Consider the following 21,220-nt stretch of genomic DNA (forward strand, 5'->3'; position numbering starts at 1 on the left):
CCGAAAGGAGTAGGAAGAAACAAAGCTTATTAAATCCCACCCCTTCATTTGGTACTTTTACAATCAGTAACTGTTACATTTGTTCACTTCCTGCTTTCCATAATACAATTTAAGGTTTTTTGGGGGGGGGGAAATTAAATTAAGGAAAATGTTATAATATTATTGTAATAGTCATAATATTATTAGAAGAAAATTTACTAAGATTATTTAAAAAGAAAGTTGAAATATTTGGAAACATGGGGGGGGCGGACCCAAGTTCATATTAATACACATTTTCAAAAGGAGTAGGAAGAAGCAAAGCTTATTAAATCCTACCCCTTCATCTGGTACTTTTACTATCAGTAACTGTTACATTTGTTCACTTCCTGCTTTCCATAATACAATTTAAGTTTTTTTTTGTTTTTTTTGTGAAAATTAAATTAAGGAAAATGTTATATTATTGTAATAGTCATAATATTATTAGAAGAAAATTCACTCAGATTATTTAAAAAGAAAGTTGAAATATTTGGAAACATGGGGGGGAGGGCAGACCCAAGTTCATATTAATACACATTTTCAAAAGGAGTAGGAAGAAGCAAAGCTTATTAAATCCTACTCCTTCATCTGGTACTTTTACAATCAGTAACTGTTACATTTGTTCACTTCCTGCTTTCCATAATACAATTTAAGGTTTTTTGGGTTTTTTGAGGGGGAAAATTTAATTTTTGTAATAGTTTTGTAGTAGTCATAATATTATTAGAAGAAAATTTCAAAAGAAAGTTGAAACCTTTGGAAACAAGTTCATATTAATACACTTTTTCACTTGTATCACAACGCTGATATGCTTTACGGCATCTGATACGAAAGCGAGCCCCCCCCCACCCCCCATCCCACTGGTGCGAGGCCAGGTGGACGACTCAAATTGCACTTATATACTTGTTTTTTACAGTCACTTCCTCCCATGGCGTTGACTGCACAGCTACTTCCTGTGAAAAGCTCCTAAGGCTCAAACTGTCACCATATGAATGAAGACTTTACAATTTGTCCTTTTTACACAGAGAAATGCGGCGGAACATTTGCGGCGAGAGCGAGCTAGCGTTCAGTTGCTCGGCGAAGGTCGCGCCCGCTAACCCTTTTCCAGTTGGGTCCAGTTTCCTGCGTGGTGTGACAGTGTGTTGCTTTCATCTGTATGTTGCTCACAGCATCTGTTTCAGTCCCGAGATACGAGCCGACAGGAAAAAGGCATAGTTTCCATGGTGACAGCTCTGCTCCGCTCCTTGCCCACCCCCCCCCTTTTTTTTTTACCCACCGTTGTAAAGTAGAATACGTCTCATTTTTGCTGACTCGTGGCGAAACCGCCGTGTGACGCAGACTTTGACACAGATGTCTCTATTTACTCTGTTACGAATGACAGCGTGCTTATTTTTTATACCGCGCATAGACACTTAAGATCATGATTTATCGTTATGGTTCTTAGGTACGCCAATTACCAGCTAAGCTGTCCTCGTTCACAGTAAGACATGCGGTTCTCGTAAAAGTAATTGGAGTGCCGTGAATATTAAGAGGCTGACATTTCTCGCCTTTTTATGGAAAATTGACTTTTTAAAGATGTTCTAACAATAATATGTGTACCTTGAGTCACTTCTGAAGGGTAAACCTCTTTCCTCGTGAACGTGATACCATCTCTCATTATATGCTGTGAACCCCCTCCCTTCGTGAAAAAGCCACAGCCCCCGTATGGGAGTATTAATAATGAGCAAGGTAGGCCCATCAACACAAAACGAAGCAGTATGCCGAATTTAATAGGCAACGATAACGACTAAATGACCTCAAACAGCTTTTCCCCGACTGAAATAAACTACACATCGAGATACAGAGCCTTCATACTGACGGAACAGTGAAAATTAAACGGAACAGTGCAAAATGGTGTGCGTTCACGGAAAGTTTTTGCAAATGTACAGTACAATGCAATACAGTTGAAAAAACGATGTTTCAAGAAATGCTGCAAAGGTCAAAGAGTGTGAATTGCCTGTGACAACAGCATAGACAATTTTACTCGTAAGGAGAACCGGAATGTTGTACTCGGGTTACAATCCTTCACCGCTCTGAGTACAATCTCGGCATTCTCTCTTTTTTTTTAATTGGAAAACGGGTGTGAATGTAGCAGCCCTTGAAGGGGAGCGGGAATTTACGGCTGCCACATTGAATGGCCCGGGTAAAATGACGGTGGTCAAAACGGTCATCAATTGTCTCATCTCGTGAGTTGGGGTCTGGAGTCAGTGAAGCCTGTACTATTGTGTGATTAGAGACACGCTAAACCAGGGGTCTCAAACACGCGGCCCGCGGGCCAAATGTGGCCCGCAGAACACTAGTTTGAGGCCCAAGCCTTGATATGAAATTTTAATGTTAGTGCGGCCCGCGCAAGTTTGATATGGATGCTGTATGGTATCATGTACCCAGAAAAAATTATTACGTTTGATTAATGTTCATGTTAAAGGTTAAATAACTGTTAATAGTTATCCTCCCTATCCGTGTGGAAGTGGTAAGTTTTTGGCTTTTTAAGTTTAAAGGAAATAACTTGGAGGCTACTGTTTAGGTCGCTAGCTCTCTAGTTTGCGAGTTAGCATGAGTCTCAAGACCCTGCAGTTGCGCAATATGTTGTCAATCAGGGGTCTCAAACACACGCCCCGCGGGCCAAATGTGGCCCGCAGGACACTAGTTTGAGGCCCAAGCCTTGATATGAAATTTTAATGTTAGTGCGGCCCGTGCAAGTTTGATATGGATGCTGTATGGTATCATGTACCCAGAAAAAAGTATTACGTTTGATTAATGTTCATGTTAAAGGTTAAATAACTGTTAATAGTTATCCTCCCTATCCGTGTGGAAGTGGTAAGTTTTTGGCTATTTAAGTTTAAAGGACCCTAGCTCCAGTGGCCCCCAGGTAAATTGAGTTTGAGACCCCTGCTCTGCTCGATGTTTTGCAACGTATCTGCAACGTATAACCCATCCAAAAAAGAACATTGTATTAAAAACTCAAAGGGGATTTTGGAGTCAGACCGGCTGTTTAGAGTGCAGAGGGGCAGTCATAGTGCAGTGGGGGTAATTATCTTCAACTTCTGAAGCCAGTGCCTTGGTCAAGGGCAATGGCTAAAGTGCCACTCAGGGCTCTAATGAGACTCACTTGCCAATAGTAGCAGCAGCAACGGATGACTTGTAATGCGGCGACACCGAGGATTTATCAAGATTTGGCTCTCAAATCTCACTTTCATCCTGAAAAGGGAATCCTGTTTGGACTTGGCCTTGTTGCCTTTGTGCTATCTCTGTTAGACCACATCACTCAATCATTAAATGTAAGTCAAAACAGCCACTACAGCGGAACCTCGGTTAGCCGCCTCGGTTAGCCACAATTTTCCCTCGATTTGAGTGCATTCTCCGGTCAGCGTACAATATGACACGCATCTTTCTGGAACAGATTCATTGGATTTTTTTATTGGAAAAATTGATTCAGTTTGCGTCCATTTCATTATGCTAACCAAGGTTCCACTGTATTGTCAATGGGTTCAGGTTCAGGTTCCAAGACATACTTGGTTCATTTCGTCACTTTCACCTTCAGCTTCCTCAGCAAGGCCCTTTTGTTATCTCGGACATGTGTTTGGAATCTTTATCACGTTGGAAAACTGCCATTTGGCCCAGTTTCCCAAGGTGTCACATCCTCCATGAACCACTGCTCCCCAATGCCAGCACTACTCTTGCAGCCCCCAGACCATGACTGTTGGTCTTGGTGTATGTACTTGTGTTGTGAAGTCATTTTCAGTACATGTGTACTGCTATACAAGCGGTACAGTGACTTCTACAAAAATTATAAGTAATCACTCGTTTGTAGCGATTAATTGATTCTAAATAAAACTCAATTTACCTGGGGGCCACTGGAGCTAGGGTCTGGGCAACGCTGGGCCGCATCAGAAAACCAATCAATCAGTAATAAATAAATAAATATAATAATAATAATAAAACGGCAAATAATAAAAACTTAAGAAACCACATACAGTTGGTGGGTAGACATTATTTTTTTCAGATTAAAATGAACAAAGCATTATTAGAGCCCTGTAGACATGACAAAACACGACTATAGTCACATTTATACTCTTTTTATTTACAACATATTGCGCAACTGCAGGGTCTTGAGACACATGCTAACTCGCAAACTAGAGAGCTAGCGACCTAAACGGTAGTCTTCAAGTTATTTCCTTTAAACTTAAATAGCCAAAAACTTACCACTTCCACACGGATAGGGAGGATAACTATTAACAGTCATTTAACCTTTAACATGAACATTAATCAAACGTAATAATTTTTTCTGGGTACATGATACCATACAGCATCCATATCAAACTTGCACGGGCCGCACGAACATTAAACTTCCATATCAAGGCGGGGGCCTCAAACTAGTGTCCTGTGGGTCACATTTGGCCCACGGGCCATGTGTTTGAGACCCCAGATTTACAACATATTGCGCAACTGCAGGGTCTTGAGACACGTGCTAACTCGCAAACTAGAGAGCTAGCAACCTAAACAGTAGTCTTCAAGTTATTTCCTTGAAACTTAAATAGCCAAAAACTTACCACTTCCACACGGATAGGGAGGATAACTATTAACAGTTATTTAACCTTTAACATGAACATTAATCAAACGTAATAATTTTTTTCTGGGTACATGATACCATACAGCATCCATATCAAACTTTAACATTAAACTTTCATATCAAGGCGGGGGCCTCAAACTAGTGTCCTGCGGGCCACATGTGGCCGTCGCCCTCAGCCCTCATTTTGCCAAACAAAACAAATGACGTGTCTAAAACAACCACAAATAAAAAAAAAAAGCATGTAGCATAGCAAAATCCCTTTTAATTAGCCGTGCAAGGAGCAAGTTTTTTCCTTTTGTTTTCCTCTCCTGGGTTTTAATTAGGCTTGTGTGAGCCCAAAACAAACACTTTCCATTGTGTAACTGTTGTCCTCGAAGGTCCACTTTTGAGGTTGTTTGGATCCTCAAGTGTCTTTTCTGTATCCTTAATAGTTTCCATGTAGGCTGACTTTAAACGCTGTATGTCAGCAGGAGCCAAACGGAGAGTAAAGCAGGAAGCGGGGAGGAACGAGAGCAAGGGGAAAGACCCCCGCTGTGGCAGTTGTGTGCTTTAAGTCACTCTTCTTGTCCAAAATTCAGCGTTCCCTGTGGGGCCACATGGACACAACCATTCATCTGTGGCTTTTATCTGCTTCCTTGAGTGCGTGAGACTATGGACCCTTTGAGTGGAAAGGGGTTGTAGCCCAGTCACACTGATAACCGTATCAACTGTTACTACAGGCTGATGGCTTACTGAACAGCAGCAGCATTGTTGTCGTGTGTGTGTGTGTGTGTGTGTGTGTGTGTGTGTGTGTGTGCACATCCTTTACTTTACTACATACTTTCCATGTGCAACAGGACCTCAGGGTTCTACATTAAAAACAAAAATTACTTACCCATGGGGAATCCTTAAGGTGAGAACTACTTGCCCGAACTTGCCCCATGTAAAATGAAATGAGTTATCCTCCCTATCCGTGTGGAAGTGGTAAGTTTTTGGCTATTTAAGTTTAAAGGAAATAACTTGAAGGCTACCGTTTAGGTCGCTAGCTCTCTAGTTTGCGAGTTAGCATGTGTCTCAAGACCCTGCAGTTGCGCAATATGTTGTCAATCAGGGGTCTCAAACACGCTAGTTTGAGGCCCCCGCCTTGATATGAAAGTTTAATGTTAGTGCGGCCCGCGCAAGTTTGATATGGATGCTGTATGGTATCATGTACCCAGAAAAAATTATTACGTTTGATTAATGTTCATGTTAAAGGTTAAATAACTGTTAATAGTTATCCTCCCTATCCGTGGGGAAGTGGTAAGCTTTTGGCTATTTAAGTTTAAAGGAAATAACTTGAAGGCTACCGTTTAGGTCGCTAGCTCTCTAGTTTGCGAGTTAGCATGTGTCTCAAGACCCTGCAGTTGCGCAATATGTTGTCAATCAGGGGTCTCATACACACGGCCCGCGGGCCAAATGTGGCCCGCAGGACACAAGTTTGAGGCCCCCCGCCTTGATATGAAAGTTTAATGTTAAAGTTTGATATGGATGCTGTATGGTATCATGTACCCAGAAAAAATTATTACGTTTGATTAATGTTCATGTTAAAGGTTAAATAACTGTTAATAGTTATCCTCCCTATCCGTGGGGAAGTGGTAAGCTTTTGGCTATTTAAGTTTAAAGGAAATAACTTGAAGGCTACCGTTTAGGTCGCTAGCTCTCTAGTTTGCGAGTTGGCATGTGTCTCAAGACCCTGCAGTTGCGCAATATGTTGTCAATCAGGGGTCTCAAACACGCGGCCCGCGGGCCAAATGTGGTCCGCAGGACACTAGTTTGAGGCCCCCGCCTTGATATGAAAGTTTAATGTTAGTGCGGCCCGCGCAAATTTGATATGGATGCTGTATGGTATCATGTACCCAGAAAAAAGTATTACGTTTGATTAATGTTCATGTTAAAGGTTAAATAACTGTTAATAGTTATCCTCCCTGTCCGTGTGGAAGTGGTAAGTTTTTGGCTATTTAAGTTTAAAGGAAATAACTTGAAGGCTACCGTTTAGGTCGCTAGCTCTCTAGTTTTTATTATTTGCCGTTTTATTATTATTATTATTATATTTATTTATTACTGATTGATTGATTTTCTTTATTCTTGATTTGTTTATTCATTTTTCATTTATCAGAGCTTTTCTTGTAGAAAATCGAAACCAAAGCAAAGTTTATTCATTTTTCTGTTTTTAATAAATGCGTTTTTTGGGTTTTTTTGAAAACCTGATGCGGCCCAGTCTCACCCAGACCCGAAATCCAGTGGCCCCCAGGTAAATTGAGTTTGAGACCCCTGCAATAAAGCATGCTGGAAAGTCATGCCAGTGATTAAATTGAATATGACCCGTTATGTGTTCAGGAAAATGCTGAACGGAATTGTGAAGCTTATCAGTGGTTATGCCATGTGCCGGGATATCGACCTAATGACGGAACTGCTTAAATGGAATATTGATAGCCCGAGCTGGTTTTAGAGACGTGCTGGTGCGAAAGGGAAGTTGCATGTGGATATATTTAGATCTTGGCCCCCGTGATTGATTGTGCATTTTGCAGCTGCTAATAGGCTATTGAGTGTCTGTTTTTTTTTTTTTGTTAGTACGGTCACATAGATCAGATCGCTTGGACTGGCCCAGTGGTGTTAAATGACAGCAAGCATGCATGCAGCCATGCTGGTTACATAACGATGCCGACTGCCATGGACAAGCAGAGAGGATTTGTGTATAAGATGCGATAAGATCAGAAATGATCAGATGTGATAGAACAAATATGCCATTTTTGTAGGAATCTGAAGTTGACGTTATACAACCTTGTAGTGACTCAGCACAGTTCACCATCCGGTTATCTTAAATGGGCTCTCCAGATCTCTGCTGCTCATGTAACTGATTTCCTTCACGCACACTGTAGTGGTATTTTAGCTAGTGGTTTCTTTCCTACAGATATGTGTCAGACTGCTGTTTACGTGTTGTTCTACTATACCGCACTTTGAGCCGCATCAGTCAAAAAAAATGTGTTAATATGCTACAAACCTTAATATTCTAATAAAAAAAAAAAATTCTAATAGCACAACTTTGCTGCACGGCGGTCGAGTGGTTAGCGTGCAGACGTCACAGTTAGTAGTTCAAGGATTTCAATGTTTGTCTATATGTGCCCTGTGATTGGCTGGTCACCAGTCCAGGGTGTACCCCGGGGCCTCTCACCCGAAGACAGCTGGGATAGGCTCCAGCACCCCTGTGACCCTCGTGAGGAAAAAGTGTTAGAAAATGAATGAATGAATGAATGATTGCTACAAAACTTAATATTTAATAACAAATAATAATAATATTCTAATAGAACAACTTTGCTGCACGGCAGTCGAGTGGTTAGCGTGCAGACCTCACAGTTAGTAGTCCAAGGATTTCAATGTTTGTCTATAAGTGCCCTGTGATTGGCTGGTCACCAGTCCAGGGTGTAGCCCGGGGCCTCTTGCCCGAAGACAGCTGGGATAGGCTCCAGCACCCCCGCGACCCTCGTGAGGAAAAAGCGGTAGAAAATGAATAAATGAATGAATGCTACAAACCTTAATATTCTAATCACAAATAATAATAATATTCTACTAGAACGACTTTGCTGCACGGCGGTCAAGTGGTTAGCGCGCAGACCTCACAGTTAAGAGACCAAGTAGTTCAATCCCACCATCGTCCATCTCTGTGTCGAGTTGGCATGTTCTCCCCGTGCATGCATGGGTTTTCTCCGGGTACTCCGGTTTCCTCCCACATTCCAAAAACATGCTAGGTTAATTAGCGACTCCAAATTGTCCATAGGTATGAATGTGAGTGTGAATGGTTGTTTGTCTATATGTGCCCTGTGATTGGCTGGCCACCAGTCCAGGGTGTACCCCGGGGCCTCTTGCACGAAGACAGCTGGGATAGGCTCCAGCATCCCCGGTGACCCTCGTGAGGATAAGCGGTAGAAAATGAATGAATGAATGAATGAACTTACCTTGTATACAAAAGTAGTTCAAAAATATCCAGCCTCATATCGATCACTTTGTAAACGAAGCAATCGTCTTACGTGCTTTCTGACGGTTCCTAAGTTCCTTAGTTACTAAGTAACTAAGCCAAGTAAGTTGGGCGCCTTTGTGTCAATGAATATTTCCAGCCGCCATATTATCCGTTGTCTGCCTCCCAAGCTGTCTGCAGACGAGCACAGAAACGGATTGGTTTGTAACATCAAACAGCAGTGACAGGTGACGTAACATGCTCACATCAGCAGTTTCTTATCATCCTAATGGACACACAAAGTGAAACTAAAAATTATGACGACAGGAAGTCATTATTTCATTTTGCATCCCGGTCACATTTCCGCGGAAGATTTTTTATCTTCTCTTAAACTTCCTTAGTATGCATGTATTGTTAGGGACGACCTGGAAAACCTTTTTGGAAAAAGAAAATGTTTAGGTTCATTAATGTCACTGCAGCTTACGCAGCTAAAAATATATCCCATTGCACCGAATTGCATGAAATGCTGCTTTGAATCACGAGGGAGTTTGTTCTGGATTGGAAATGTTGCCGGGAGCGTTTCAGCTCTCTACAGCTCGGGGCATTGCAAACTCTTGTGCCTATTAACACAGCAGGAGTGGATAGGAGGAGATATGGAAGCGTGAATAACTGTATTTTATAGAAAATATCAAATCTGCTCTAAATGTGGGAAGTTTGATGGTTGAAATCACAAATGAATGTTAGAATTTGATGTCTCGTCAGATTAGATGTCGGCGGTGATAAGAGGAGCGTGACTTCTGTCTGATGTAATCTAACACTATACAACATTATGAACGCATAAGCGGGAATTGAACTAGGTACCTTTTGGGTTGGGAAGCACGTACTTTATCAACCAGGCCATACCATCACTCTCGGACCCACAAAATGATTCAGTAATGGAAAATTTTCATTCTCACCACCAAAGGGCACCATTTAAATTGCCCTTTCATTTATAATGGGTACATTTCTTGCAGAAAATATGAAACTATAATAAATATGGGAATATTTTGAAAAGTCTGAATTGGTAGCAAATTTGTCCTGAGTGAGCTGAACATTTTTATGTGGTTTGATATGGTTTTTTTTGGGGCTGATGCCGATACCGATTTTTTTACCGATCACCCTTAGCCGATGGCCGATTTTGCTTGGGCCGATATTTGTGGCCGATACTGCTTTTGATCCCTCAATTTACATGAAAAAATGACCATGATAACAAATATTACAAGTCTTCTGTTTAAACAAATATTTATTGAAATGTAAACATTTCTTGCAGAAAATATGAAACTATAATAAATTTCGGAATATTTTGAAAAGTCTGAATTGGTAGCAAATTTGTCCTGACCGAGCTGAACATTTTGATGTTAGATTCGGTTGAATTGGTCACGAAATGGAGTAGTTAACTGGGATCGACCCATATGTTTTTTTGGGACCGATACCGATTTTTTTCCATCACCCTTAGTTGATGGCCGATTTTGCTTGGGCCGATATTTGTGGCCGATACTGCTTTTGATCCTTCAATTTACATGAAAAAATGACCATGATAACAAATATTACCAGTCTCCTGTTTAAACAAATATTTATTGAAATGTAAACATTTCTTGCTGAAAATATGAAACTATAATAAATTTCGGAATACTTTGAAAAGTCTGAATTGGTAGCAAATTTGTCCTGACCGAGCTGAACATTTTGATGTTAGATTCGGTTGAATTGGTCACGAAATGGAGTAGTTAACAGGGATCGACCCATATGTTTTTTTGGGGCCGATACCGATTTTTTTACCAATCACCCTTAGCCGATGGCCGATTTTGCTTGGGCCGATATTTGTGGCCGATACTGCTTTTGATCCCTCAATTTACATGAAAAAATGACCATGACAACAAATATTACAAGTCTCCTGTTTAAACAAATATTTATTGAAATGTCGGATGCCTGACTGTAAATCATGCGGCGGAAAAATAAATCGGCGAACCCATACGCGTATCGGCCGATACCGATACAAGGAAAAAAACGCAAATATCGGCCCGATATATCGGCCGGCCGATGTATCGGTCGATCCTTAGTAGTTAACGGACAAAAAATGAAGTGGAATAAGAAGCAGTAGTGTTAGAGAAGAGGAATAAATAGATGAAAACATAACATGTGGTCTCACAGCTAGGAGACCAGGGTTCAATTCCACCCTCGGTCATCTCTGTGTGGAGTTTGCATGTTCTCCCCCGTGCATGCGTGGGTTTTCTCCGGGTACTCCGGTTTCCTCCCACATTCCAAAAAAAAACATGCTCGGTTAATTAGCGACTCCAAATTGTCCATAGGTATGAATGTGAGTGTGAATGGTTGTTTGTCTATATGTGCCCTGTGATTGGCTGGCCACCAGTCCAGGGTGTACCCCGGGGGCCTCTCGCCCAAAGACAGCTGGGATAGGCTCCAGCACCCCCTGCGAACCTCGTGAGGAAAAGCGGTATAAAATGAACAATCCATATAATCAAGATAATTCTTAAGAATCAATTGTTAATTCGTTATGACGCACATCCCATCTCCTACGACATTGAATGTGTCACACAGGTACAGTATTTCCTCAACAGTTCAGAGTTCAGAACGGGGCCAAATCTGTTGTGTTCAAGCAGTCAGTCGTTGTGTTCAAGTGGCCTGCTGCTCTTTGTCCTGTACTTTCTACCCTCCGTAAACAGGAAACAGTTATCTTTCTAGCGGTAACTCTTTCCCTGCGCCTGTCCCTGTCAGTCTCTCTCGGTCACTGTTTGTTCCTCTTCCTACCCCCCCCCTCCCGTGATTACATACAGTATGTCCAGAAAGTGACAGCTTCCCAAAGCATGGCCCCTCTATGGAAGCACAACAGGCCGCGACCGGAGCTGTTTCATCCAGAATAAGTGCGACAAAGCGGCGCGTCAAAGGAAGGTGGACCTGCTCCTCCGTACCAATTTTATCCTCGCTCTATTCCTGGCATTCCTGTTTTCACTCCCTGAGTTTCCTCTACATTTTCAGAACAGTCCAGCTATAGCTACACTTGAATGCAACACAGTTGTTTTTTTTCTGGTTTCTTCATCCTCTGGTTTTTGCATGGATTTGGTGTTCCGTCGGCATGCGTGGTGGTCTTCCTTTTACACGCCGCTGGAGACGTAGACCTCGAAATGCAAGGAGGCCTGGAAGGAGGCAAAGGCGTAGGCAGTTTGTTGTTGCGAACGCCAAGTATGGCACCCTCTGTTACAACATATGTTACAATCGGTGTCATGTAACACATTGAGAAACCTTGGATACCAACCAAAGTGTACACACGTCATGGTGTTGACAAACTAGCGTATGCAGGGCTCTACATTCAAAACAAAAATGACTTGCCCACGGGGAATCCTTAAGGTGAGAACTACTTGCCCGAACTTGCCCCATGTAAAACGAAAAGACTGCCATAATGATATATAATTTTTTTGGCATCACATGAGAATCTCAAATAAAGACTAAATTATTATCATTTCTTGTGGTTTTCCTACATAGATCATCATAGATCAGGGGTCTCAAACACGCGGCCCGCCGGCCAAATGTGGCCCGCAGGACACTAGTTTGATATTAAAGTTTAATTTTAGTGCGGCCCGCGCAAGTTTGATATGGATGCTGTATGGTATCATGTACCCAGAAAAAATTATTACGTTTGATTACTGTTCATGTTAAAGGTTAAATAACTGTTAATAGTTATCCTCCCTATCCGTGTGGAAGTGGTAAGTTTTTGGCTATTTAAGTTTAAGGGAAATAACTTGAAGGCTACCGTTTAGGTCGCTAGCTCTCTAGTTTGCGAGTTAGCATGTGTCTCAAGACCCTGCAGTCGCGCAATATGTTGTAAATAAAAAAAGTATAAATGTGACTATAGTCGTTTTTTTGTCATGTCTACAGGGCTCTAATAATGATTTGTTAATTTAAAAAAAATTTTGTCTACCCACCAACTATATGTGGTTTCTTAAGTTTTTATTATTTGCCGTTTTATTATTTATTACTGATTGATTGATTTTCTTTATTCTTGATTTGTTTTAGGAGGCACTGTTTCATCACTTTTTGCTGTTTTCCTTTAGAATTTGGTGAAGAATTAGACGATGTTGGCATGGACGCCATGATAGATGTTTTCCTAGTCAAACCATCGCTGATTGGTTGATCGCGAACAAGAACGGGTGTGGGTAAAACACGGACTGTGGACTGCGAACCGCGGTCTACGTAAACGATTCTGATTGGTCCATTTCAAGATTTGCAAGGATTGGTTTGCAAATCACCACCGGAATTACGCAGTCCGTGTTTTTTACCAACACCCAACCAGAACCGCTTTAAAAAAAAAGTCTTGTCAGTATGGCATGCCAAAGTGCACTTGCCCGACGGGAATATCGAATTGCCCGAATTTTGTTTTAACTTGCCCCGGGCCATCGGTACATTGTTATTGTCGAGCTCTGGTATGCTAGTAAAGGTCCCATTTTTTTCCAAGATGCAGTGTTAGAGATACAGTCACATTTTAACTATTTTTCCGTAGATAAACAAAACGATAAAATTGAAAACTCCCACACAACTGTTTTTTTTTGTTTTCAATTGTTTTGGGTTGCCGGATGCATTGATCTTGTCGAGTAATCAACGGAGAACTGTGATTTTCATGTCGCAGTACCTTGCGTCGACATCGTGGGAATGAAGTAATCCGGATGGAGCATGTGTGGTTGAAAACAAAAATGTTAAAATGACAGATGGTTCAATGCCAATGGACACGGTACGTAATGAATGGACGACTTTTTATCGAACTCGGATCATTACTTTGCTACAGACTGTTTGGATGAAGATTATACTTACTGTACTTTTCTTAGAACGGGTGTATGTCAACCTGACTAACAGCCTACATAGTATTTGTGGCATATACAGTACATGTATGACATTTTTAATATATAGTATGTCACGGCATGTCTGTTCCATCGTACTTTTACTCAGATTTCAGTCTGCAGAGAGCATCCTGTGTGTAATTCGTGATACCAACAGACAAGATTCAAAGCCGTTTGCTTAGACAGTGATGGACAGCGGTGTGTTTCTCTTCTTTGTTTAATCTGTTGGCGAGTTTGACGCTGTGCCGCTGCTTCATTTGTCACACTTTGTGTCGCAATCCCAGCCATCCCGCCGACTCTCCCTGCGGGTCAAAACACGACCCGTAATCAGCCTTTAGCGATATCAAGTGAATTGAACTGTACCGCTCGGTCGAAATAGAGCTCTAGTGACCTTTTCAGTCATATTTTCCAGTTTTTCAACGTGTGTTTCTGTCTGTAAAGACACAGCGGAACTGTTGATTTTAACGCTTGAACACGGATGGCTGGTTGCAGAGTCGCTGTCAAGGCTGGATGGCATTGCTTGACTCACGCGCCCGCCTTTTTTTTTTTTCTTTTATGGACCATGACTTGAGTCATCAGTCTTTATCAGGCTAATTTGACTTTTCAAAGTATTGTATGAACTTAATTCTACTCCATCACCCGTATTATTATTAGTATAGTATTTCTACCAGTGCCATCTTCTCACTCGTCCACTTTGGTAGTCTGTCTCAGTTGCTGGCCTTTTGGATGTGGACAGAAAAGACTAAATGGAAAGAGTCCTGTTTTGGAGAACCGTTTGTGTTCTGTAGCCACAGAGAGCTGGGTGGGATGGGTGGATGAGAAGCTAACAGTTTGGCCACACAGCCGCACCCTCTTTCCCGGTTCTTTGCTCGTCACAATCAGAGTGAGTCAGTCATGAGTTTCAGTTAAAGGTACTTTTATTTGTCATATGTGCTATGTGCGTCTAAACCGGTCGCAGAGTCGCAGTTTTATGCAACCATGTAGGATTCGGGGACCTGAAGCAGTGTTAGGTACCGTAGTTCCTGACTATTAAATGCACCTAAATTTAAGATGCATCCACCAAATTTAAATACAAAGTATACACAGGCCGTACTCGCATGTGTCACATGGGCTATTTATACAGAAAGACACTATAAACCTTGCAATTCTTTCCAGTGTCACTGACCGTATAAGTCTTCTAATACTATCATTCATCCATCGATTTTTCTATGCCGCTTATCCACATTAGGGTCGCAGGTATGCTGGAACTTATCTGAGCTGGTGGCCAGCCAATCACAGGGCACATATAGACAAACAACCATTCACACTCACATTCATACCTTTTTGGTATGACAATTTGGAGTCGCCAATTAACCTAGCATGTTTTTTGGAATGTGGGAGGACTGACATAAGCTAAAACCAGTTGGATGAAAACGCAGCCACGCCACTAGTCCATGTAGGGGAGCTGTACCACCCCTGTGAGGTTGGGACCATAGAACAGGATAGTCGAGTAGGCACTTCCTACTTCCAGGAGTCCATCCATCCAGGAGTAGTCCATCCAGGATAAGGAGTACCCGGAGAAAACTCACGTATGCACGGGGAGAACATGCAAACTCCACACAGAGATGCCTCGCGAATAATCGAACCCAGGTCTTCCCGATCCCAGTGCGGCCTACGTGCTAACCACTTGACCACAGTGCGGCCTCATTTTATCAATCTTTGTCAAATCCCGATTTATACCAAAACGTACTTACACCTACTAACATTCTGCACGCAACCTGTTCTACAGAGTACTTTGCAGGTTAGTTTGGATAAACATCAGAGAAATACACCCCCCCCCACCCCCCCATCTCAATCCCAGATGCTTAGGCCTGCTTGGCAGCCATCCTAAGCCAGATGGGCTGCTTGGGTTTCATTACACTGGTGGAAAACGCTGTGCTATGTCAATATGTTTTTGCACTTTTGCCATATCATGTATACAGAGATTGTGTGCTCATCCTCAATGTGTCGCTCTCATTTTTTTTTTTTTTTGCCTTCGTGATTGATTATTTCCTTGCTCAACACACAAGACCGCAGCATTTGGACTGTCAGGGAGCAGACCGTTTGATCTGCAGACAGTGATAGAGCTGCATTGCTATTTGCTCTGCGTTGTGTTTGTGTATGTGTGTTTGTGTGTGTGATAGTTATTTATAGAGGCACTTGCTTGCCCGATTTGCAGTTGGTTTTCAATTCTTACACTGAAGCTGTGAGGAGGTGTGTGTTCGGTCCGATTTGACCGATCCAATTGGCTCAGCGTTGGAAGGAAACAAGTGTTACATGATTGTATGTTTATAATGCTAAAGGTGTATGTCTTTGAAAACTCTGTTATGTATCATGACTTATTTTACGGCTACATGACATAACCGTAAGTCGCGTTGTACAACACTAGGTGGTTGTACAAAGTAAAAAAAAAAAAATTTTTAAGAAAGGAGAAGACCATTTAATTGATTGTATTAAGTGAGACAACTGGTATTTATAGGTTATCACATGGTTTGTCTGGTATCAGGCCAGGTATCATGCCCCCTCGATACTGGCACGCGAGGGCATGATACTGGGCCTGATACCAGACAAACCATGTGATGATCTTATTATCACATACTATTCAATCATGAGCTTATTATCACGTACTATTTAATCAAAAGACCATTTTGTTTCCAGACAATTTTCAGTTTATTACATGTATTATATCTAAACAGTGTAAACACAACAATTGCAAAAATATTTCAACAATAATATTTTATCAACAGTCTAATCTTATCAATGTCTGACAATTAAAGTTCCATTAATCCATTAAGTTTGGGTTTTTTGGTCTAATATTCTGTTTGCTATTTTCCCTATTTGTTTTTTGTCGGGAGTATCATTTCGGCCTTTTCCCGTATCATTCATGGGCGGTTTCTAGGGTACAGGGCCAATTGATTATTGGATTATTGGCCCTGGGGTACAGGGCCAATTAATACTGTAGTATCTGATAAAGTTGTTTATCAGATATTACAGTATTAATTGTCCCTGTACCCTAGAAACCGCCCATGAATGATACGGAAAACGGCCGAAATGATACTATGTCAAAGCCCAGGGCAGTGATACTGATAAAATATAGAGTTTAACCATGTCCAGTATCAGCCCCCGTAGCTGTCCGCTCAGAACGCGCTTCTCTGGTATCGTGCCCGTGAAACAACCAATCAGAGAACAGCGCACGAGCGTGAACACACACTATAAATATTCCTAGTGCTTCCTAGTGCTAGTACTTTAATTGTCAGACATTGATAAGATAAGACTGTTGATAAAATATTATTGTTTCAATATTTTTGCAATTATTGTGTTTACACTGTTTAGATATAATACATGTAATAAACTGAACATTTTCTGGAAACAAAATGGTCTTTTGATTAAATAGTACGTGATAATAAGCTCATGATTAAATAGTATGTTATAATAAGATCATCACATGGTTTGTCTGGTATCAGGCCCGGTATCATTCGGGCATGATACCGGGCCTGATACCAGACAAACCATGTGATAACCTATAATTATCACATACTACAGTATTAATTGGCCCTGTACCCGAGAATAAGCTCATGATTAAATAGTATGTGATAATAACATCATCACATGGTTTGTCTGGTATCAGGCCCGGTATCATTCGGGCATGATACCGGGCCTGATACCAGACAAACCATGTGATAACCTATAATTATCACATACTACAGTATTAATTGGCCCTGTACCCGAGAATAAGCTCATGATTAAATAGTATGTGATAATAACATCATCACATGGTTTGTCCGGTATCAGGCCCGGTATCATTCGGGCATGATACCGGGCCTGATACCAGACAAACCATGTGATAACCTATAATTATCACATACTACAGTATTAATTGGCCCTGTACCCGAGAATAAGCTCATGATTAAATAGTATGTGATAATAACATCATCACATGGTTTGTCTGGTATCAGGCCCGGTATCATTCGGGCATGATACCGGGCCTGATACCAGACAAACCATGTGATAACCTATAATTATCACATACTACAGTATTAATTGGCCCTGTACCCGAGAATAAGCTCATGATTAAATAGTATGTGATAATAACATCATCACATGGTTTGTCCGGTATCAGGCCCGGTATCATGCCCCTAAGTGTCAGTATCAGCCCGAGACCGAATTCGGCCCTATCAAGTTCAAGCTGGTGCAAGTCCCAAAGAAGTTGACAGTGTGTAAACAGAAAAAAGAGTGATGGACAGTAAAAAAAAAAAAAAAAGATGGAGATGGAGCAAAAGGTAGGAGGAAGATGGGGGGGATCGTGACTCAGCTGAGAGGGACAAGCAGACACCCCTGGTGGTATTCTGAAACACACCTGCACTGCAGCACAACCGTCAGTAATGCAGTGCAGTGCGGTGTGTGGGCTTGCAGGAAGAGATTTATGATATCATACGTCTTGTAATACAACACACACACACGGGCTGGCAATATAAAGCCCCAATAGGCCAAAATGATGACTTGGATTTAAAGTAGGCCAAGGACTAGATTGAAGACGCTCACACACACACACACACACACACACACACACTATGCCCACTCTGAGTCACATTCCCTCTCATCTTCATTCTCTGTGGATTTTTCAAAAATAGCAGATTAATCCTGTGAAATGAGCAGCTCCGACTTGTCAATCTCTCCACCCTCCTGCTCCGTCATCGCGCTTTCATCCCGTATCAGTCTAGTTATGTTTGACTTTCGAGCTTTCTCAAAGGACGGGAAGCAGATTGATTTCCCGACACCGTACAGAAGAATGCAAGCTGTAAATAATTGACTTTCCAAGGTCCACGTTTTATTCACTGAATGATGATGCTTTTTCCACTGATAAGGGAAGTGTCGGTGGACTGGAAATATGGATTGTGACACTGACTGTATGCTGAGCGTTCCGCATACTTTTATAAGCACAACTAGGAAGTCTGTTTTCAGGTCGTGGTGTAGGACATTTCTGCTCTGGTCTTCCTGTGTATGAATTTTGGCGTCGCAGAGGTGAAGATGAAACAACTTGGTGTCTTGCCAGATCCTGCAAGGCACGGTTTTTCCAACATCTACTACGTTTTTTTGCGCTAATGGTTTTAATTTGTTTTGAACATGCATGCAGCTTACATTGGAATCTTCACGTTACGATTCACAATAGAGGAAGAATCAAATCTTATGTAATCCTAACGCTTCTTGCTCACTTCCTGTACTGTACATGTATCATTTGTAAGAAAATGATCAAGATGTAAACAATTTTTTTTACAGTGGAGTTAAGGTTTCTAGATCAACATATAGAGCAGGGGTCACCAACGCTGTGCCCGCGGGCGCCCACGCGGACCACTTAAGGCGCCCCGTGAGGCATCTTCTAAAAATAGCACAGGTCACAAATTATCATTTTTATTTTGTGCTTTAAATTTTTAATCAGAATTGCTTACATTAATGTTCATTCATTCATTCATTTTCTACTGCTTTTTCCTCACAAGGGTCGCGGGGGGTGCTGGAGCCTATCCCAGCTGTCTTCGGGCGAGAGGCCCCTGGGTACACCCTGGACTGGTGGCCAGCCAATCACAGGGCACATATAGTCAAACAACCATTCACACTCACATTCATACAATTGGAGACAATTTGGAGTCGCTAATTAACCTAGCATGTTTTTGGAATGCGGGAGGAAACCGGAGTACCCGGAGAAAACCCACGCATGCACGAGGAGAACATGCAAACTCCACACAGAGATGGCCGAGGGTGGAATTGAACCCTGGTCTCCTATCTGTGAGGTCTGCGCGCTAACCACTATACCGCCGTGCCGCCCCTTACATTAATGTACTTTTTTAAAATTGTCTTATAACATGAAAAATTAAAACAAAAGCTTTTCGTGACCATTTGTATTTGATTACCAAATAAATGCACGACGCAAGAGACACTTCCTGTCCTGAGCATCCTGCCTCAGATTCATCCGCATCTTTCTCTGTCTCGTCTCGTCCAGGAGCATGTTTGAGTGACACGCAATCAGATCTCTGACGCTCTGCCCTCCCTGCTGGTGGAGCCCCCTGTACATCTGACCAGAGACTCCCCTTTCAACTGGGCAGGTATGACCACAAGTATGACTGGCTAATATGGTTCATGGTTTAATTTCATTTGAACATGCATCAGATTACAATTGAATGCATCACATAATCAGTTCACAGTTCCACATGTCCAAAAGGAGTAGGACTGTTACATTTGTTCACTTCCTGCTTTCCATAATACAATGTAAGGGTTTTTTTTTCATTTTTTTGTTTTTTTGGGTGGGGAAATTAAATTAAGGAAAATGTTACAATATTATTGTGATAGTCATAATATTATTAGAAGAAAATTTACTAAGATTATTTAAAAAGAAAGTTGAAATATTTGGAAACATGGTACAAATCTGGTACTTTTACAATCACTTTCTGCCTTTCTAATATAATTTAATTTTTTTTTTTAATTATTACTTTGTATTTGTATTTATTTTTTGTTATATACCGAAGTACAAGTTGATATGACCATACAATGACATAATGGGTACCATAGTAACCATCAATATAGTGATATATATATATATATATATATATATATATATATATATATATATAGTGATATATATATATATATATATATATATATATATATATATATATATGTAGTACTTCATGACTGGTTCAAGACTCTTCATTATTGTATTTAGCAAACATCAACTACTTGTATTGTTTCTTGAATTGGCTCATTGTTGTGCATTGTTTGATTTCCTTACTCAATCCATTCCATAGTTTGATTCCACATACTGAAATGCTATGGCTTTTTAACGTCGTAATATGAAATGGAACATCAAGTTTTGTTTACTTCTCTGGTACTGGCATTCAATATGTATATTCATATTTGCTTATAATGGAACTCTTAAGATTATTTAGAGAAAACGTGTCATTTCATTGGTTATTAAGCGCTAAGTGTAACTGATACATACATTAGTACATGTAACGGAAGCTGTGCAAAATTATTTTGGTAAACATAAGCCTTAAGAATTGAGTCGACAGCTCGAGGGCTAGTGCTATCAACCCGGTTTAATCCCGGGCGTGCACAGGTACAGGCACAGTTTGAGTTTAGACCCGTTAAGTAGAGGCAGAAGGCCCGTTTTCACACTCTGGTGATCAGTATGTACAGTATACTGAGTAGACTACTTAAGTGCTTAGTAGACAGGGGCAGCCATTTAAATCTCGCCCGCAGAGCCTGATTGCGAACGAGGAGGCGTAGGAGGAGCAGGCCGGGAACAGCTGACACCCTGACACAAACCTGCTGCTTCCAGCATCCCACTCGCATAGTGTTATCACTCGACATGGTCGTGTATTCATAAGAGTGTGTGTTTACACAAATTAGCACGTTATTGTCTCATTCGTTACGATAATGGATGTTTTTTTTTTTTCTTCTTCTAATAATGACTTGCAGTGTTGGAAGAGCAATTACAGTACAGCGGCGCTTTGGATTGTGACATTTGTTGTTCTGTGTGTGTGTTCCGGTGCAGCCTTGTGACGGTAATATGTATTGATTTTGGCTGAGAAGGTCTGACTGATTGGAGTGTTTAATTCCACTTTGTGCCTGTGCCAGGCTTTAAATTGGTAATCAATTTTAGCTGGTACTTTTTCGCTTCTGTGGGCACTTTCGCTCTTTGTTTTCTTTCTTGTCTCGACCTGTTCTCCCTCC

General features: G+C 41.3%; 1 protein-coding gene across 2 annotated transcripts in view; it reads left to right on the forward strand.

Annotated features, from left to right (window-relative positions):
- galnt1 (UDP-N-acetyl-alpha-D-galactosamine:polypeptide N-acetylgalactosaminyltransferase 1) overlaps positions 1-21,220 on the forward strand; it is a 168,899-nt gene that overhangs the window by 125,240 nt on the left and 22,439 nt on the right. For both annotated transcript variants that reach the window (XM_058084756.2, XM_058084755.2), the window contains exon 2: positions 19,491-19,593. The gene's annotated coding sequence lies outside the window, so the exon portion shown is untranslated. The remainder of the gene's footprint in view (positions 1-19,490; positions 19,594-21,220) is intronic.

This window comes from Doryrhamphus excisus, linkage group LG17, assembly GCF_037039965.1.
Source record: "Doryrhamphus excisus strain RoL-2023G ecotype Guam linkage group LG17, RoL_Dexc_Guam_v1.1, whole genome shotgun sequence".
Classification (NCBI taxonomy): Eukaryota; Metazoa; Chordata; class Actinopteri; order Syngnathiformes; family Syngnathidae; genus Doryrhamphus; species Doryrhamphus excisus.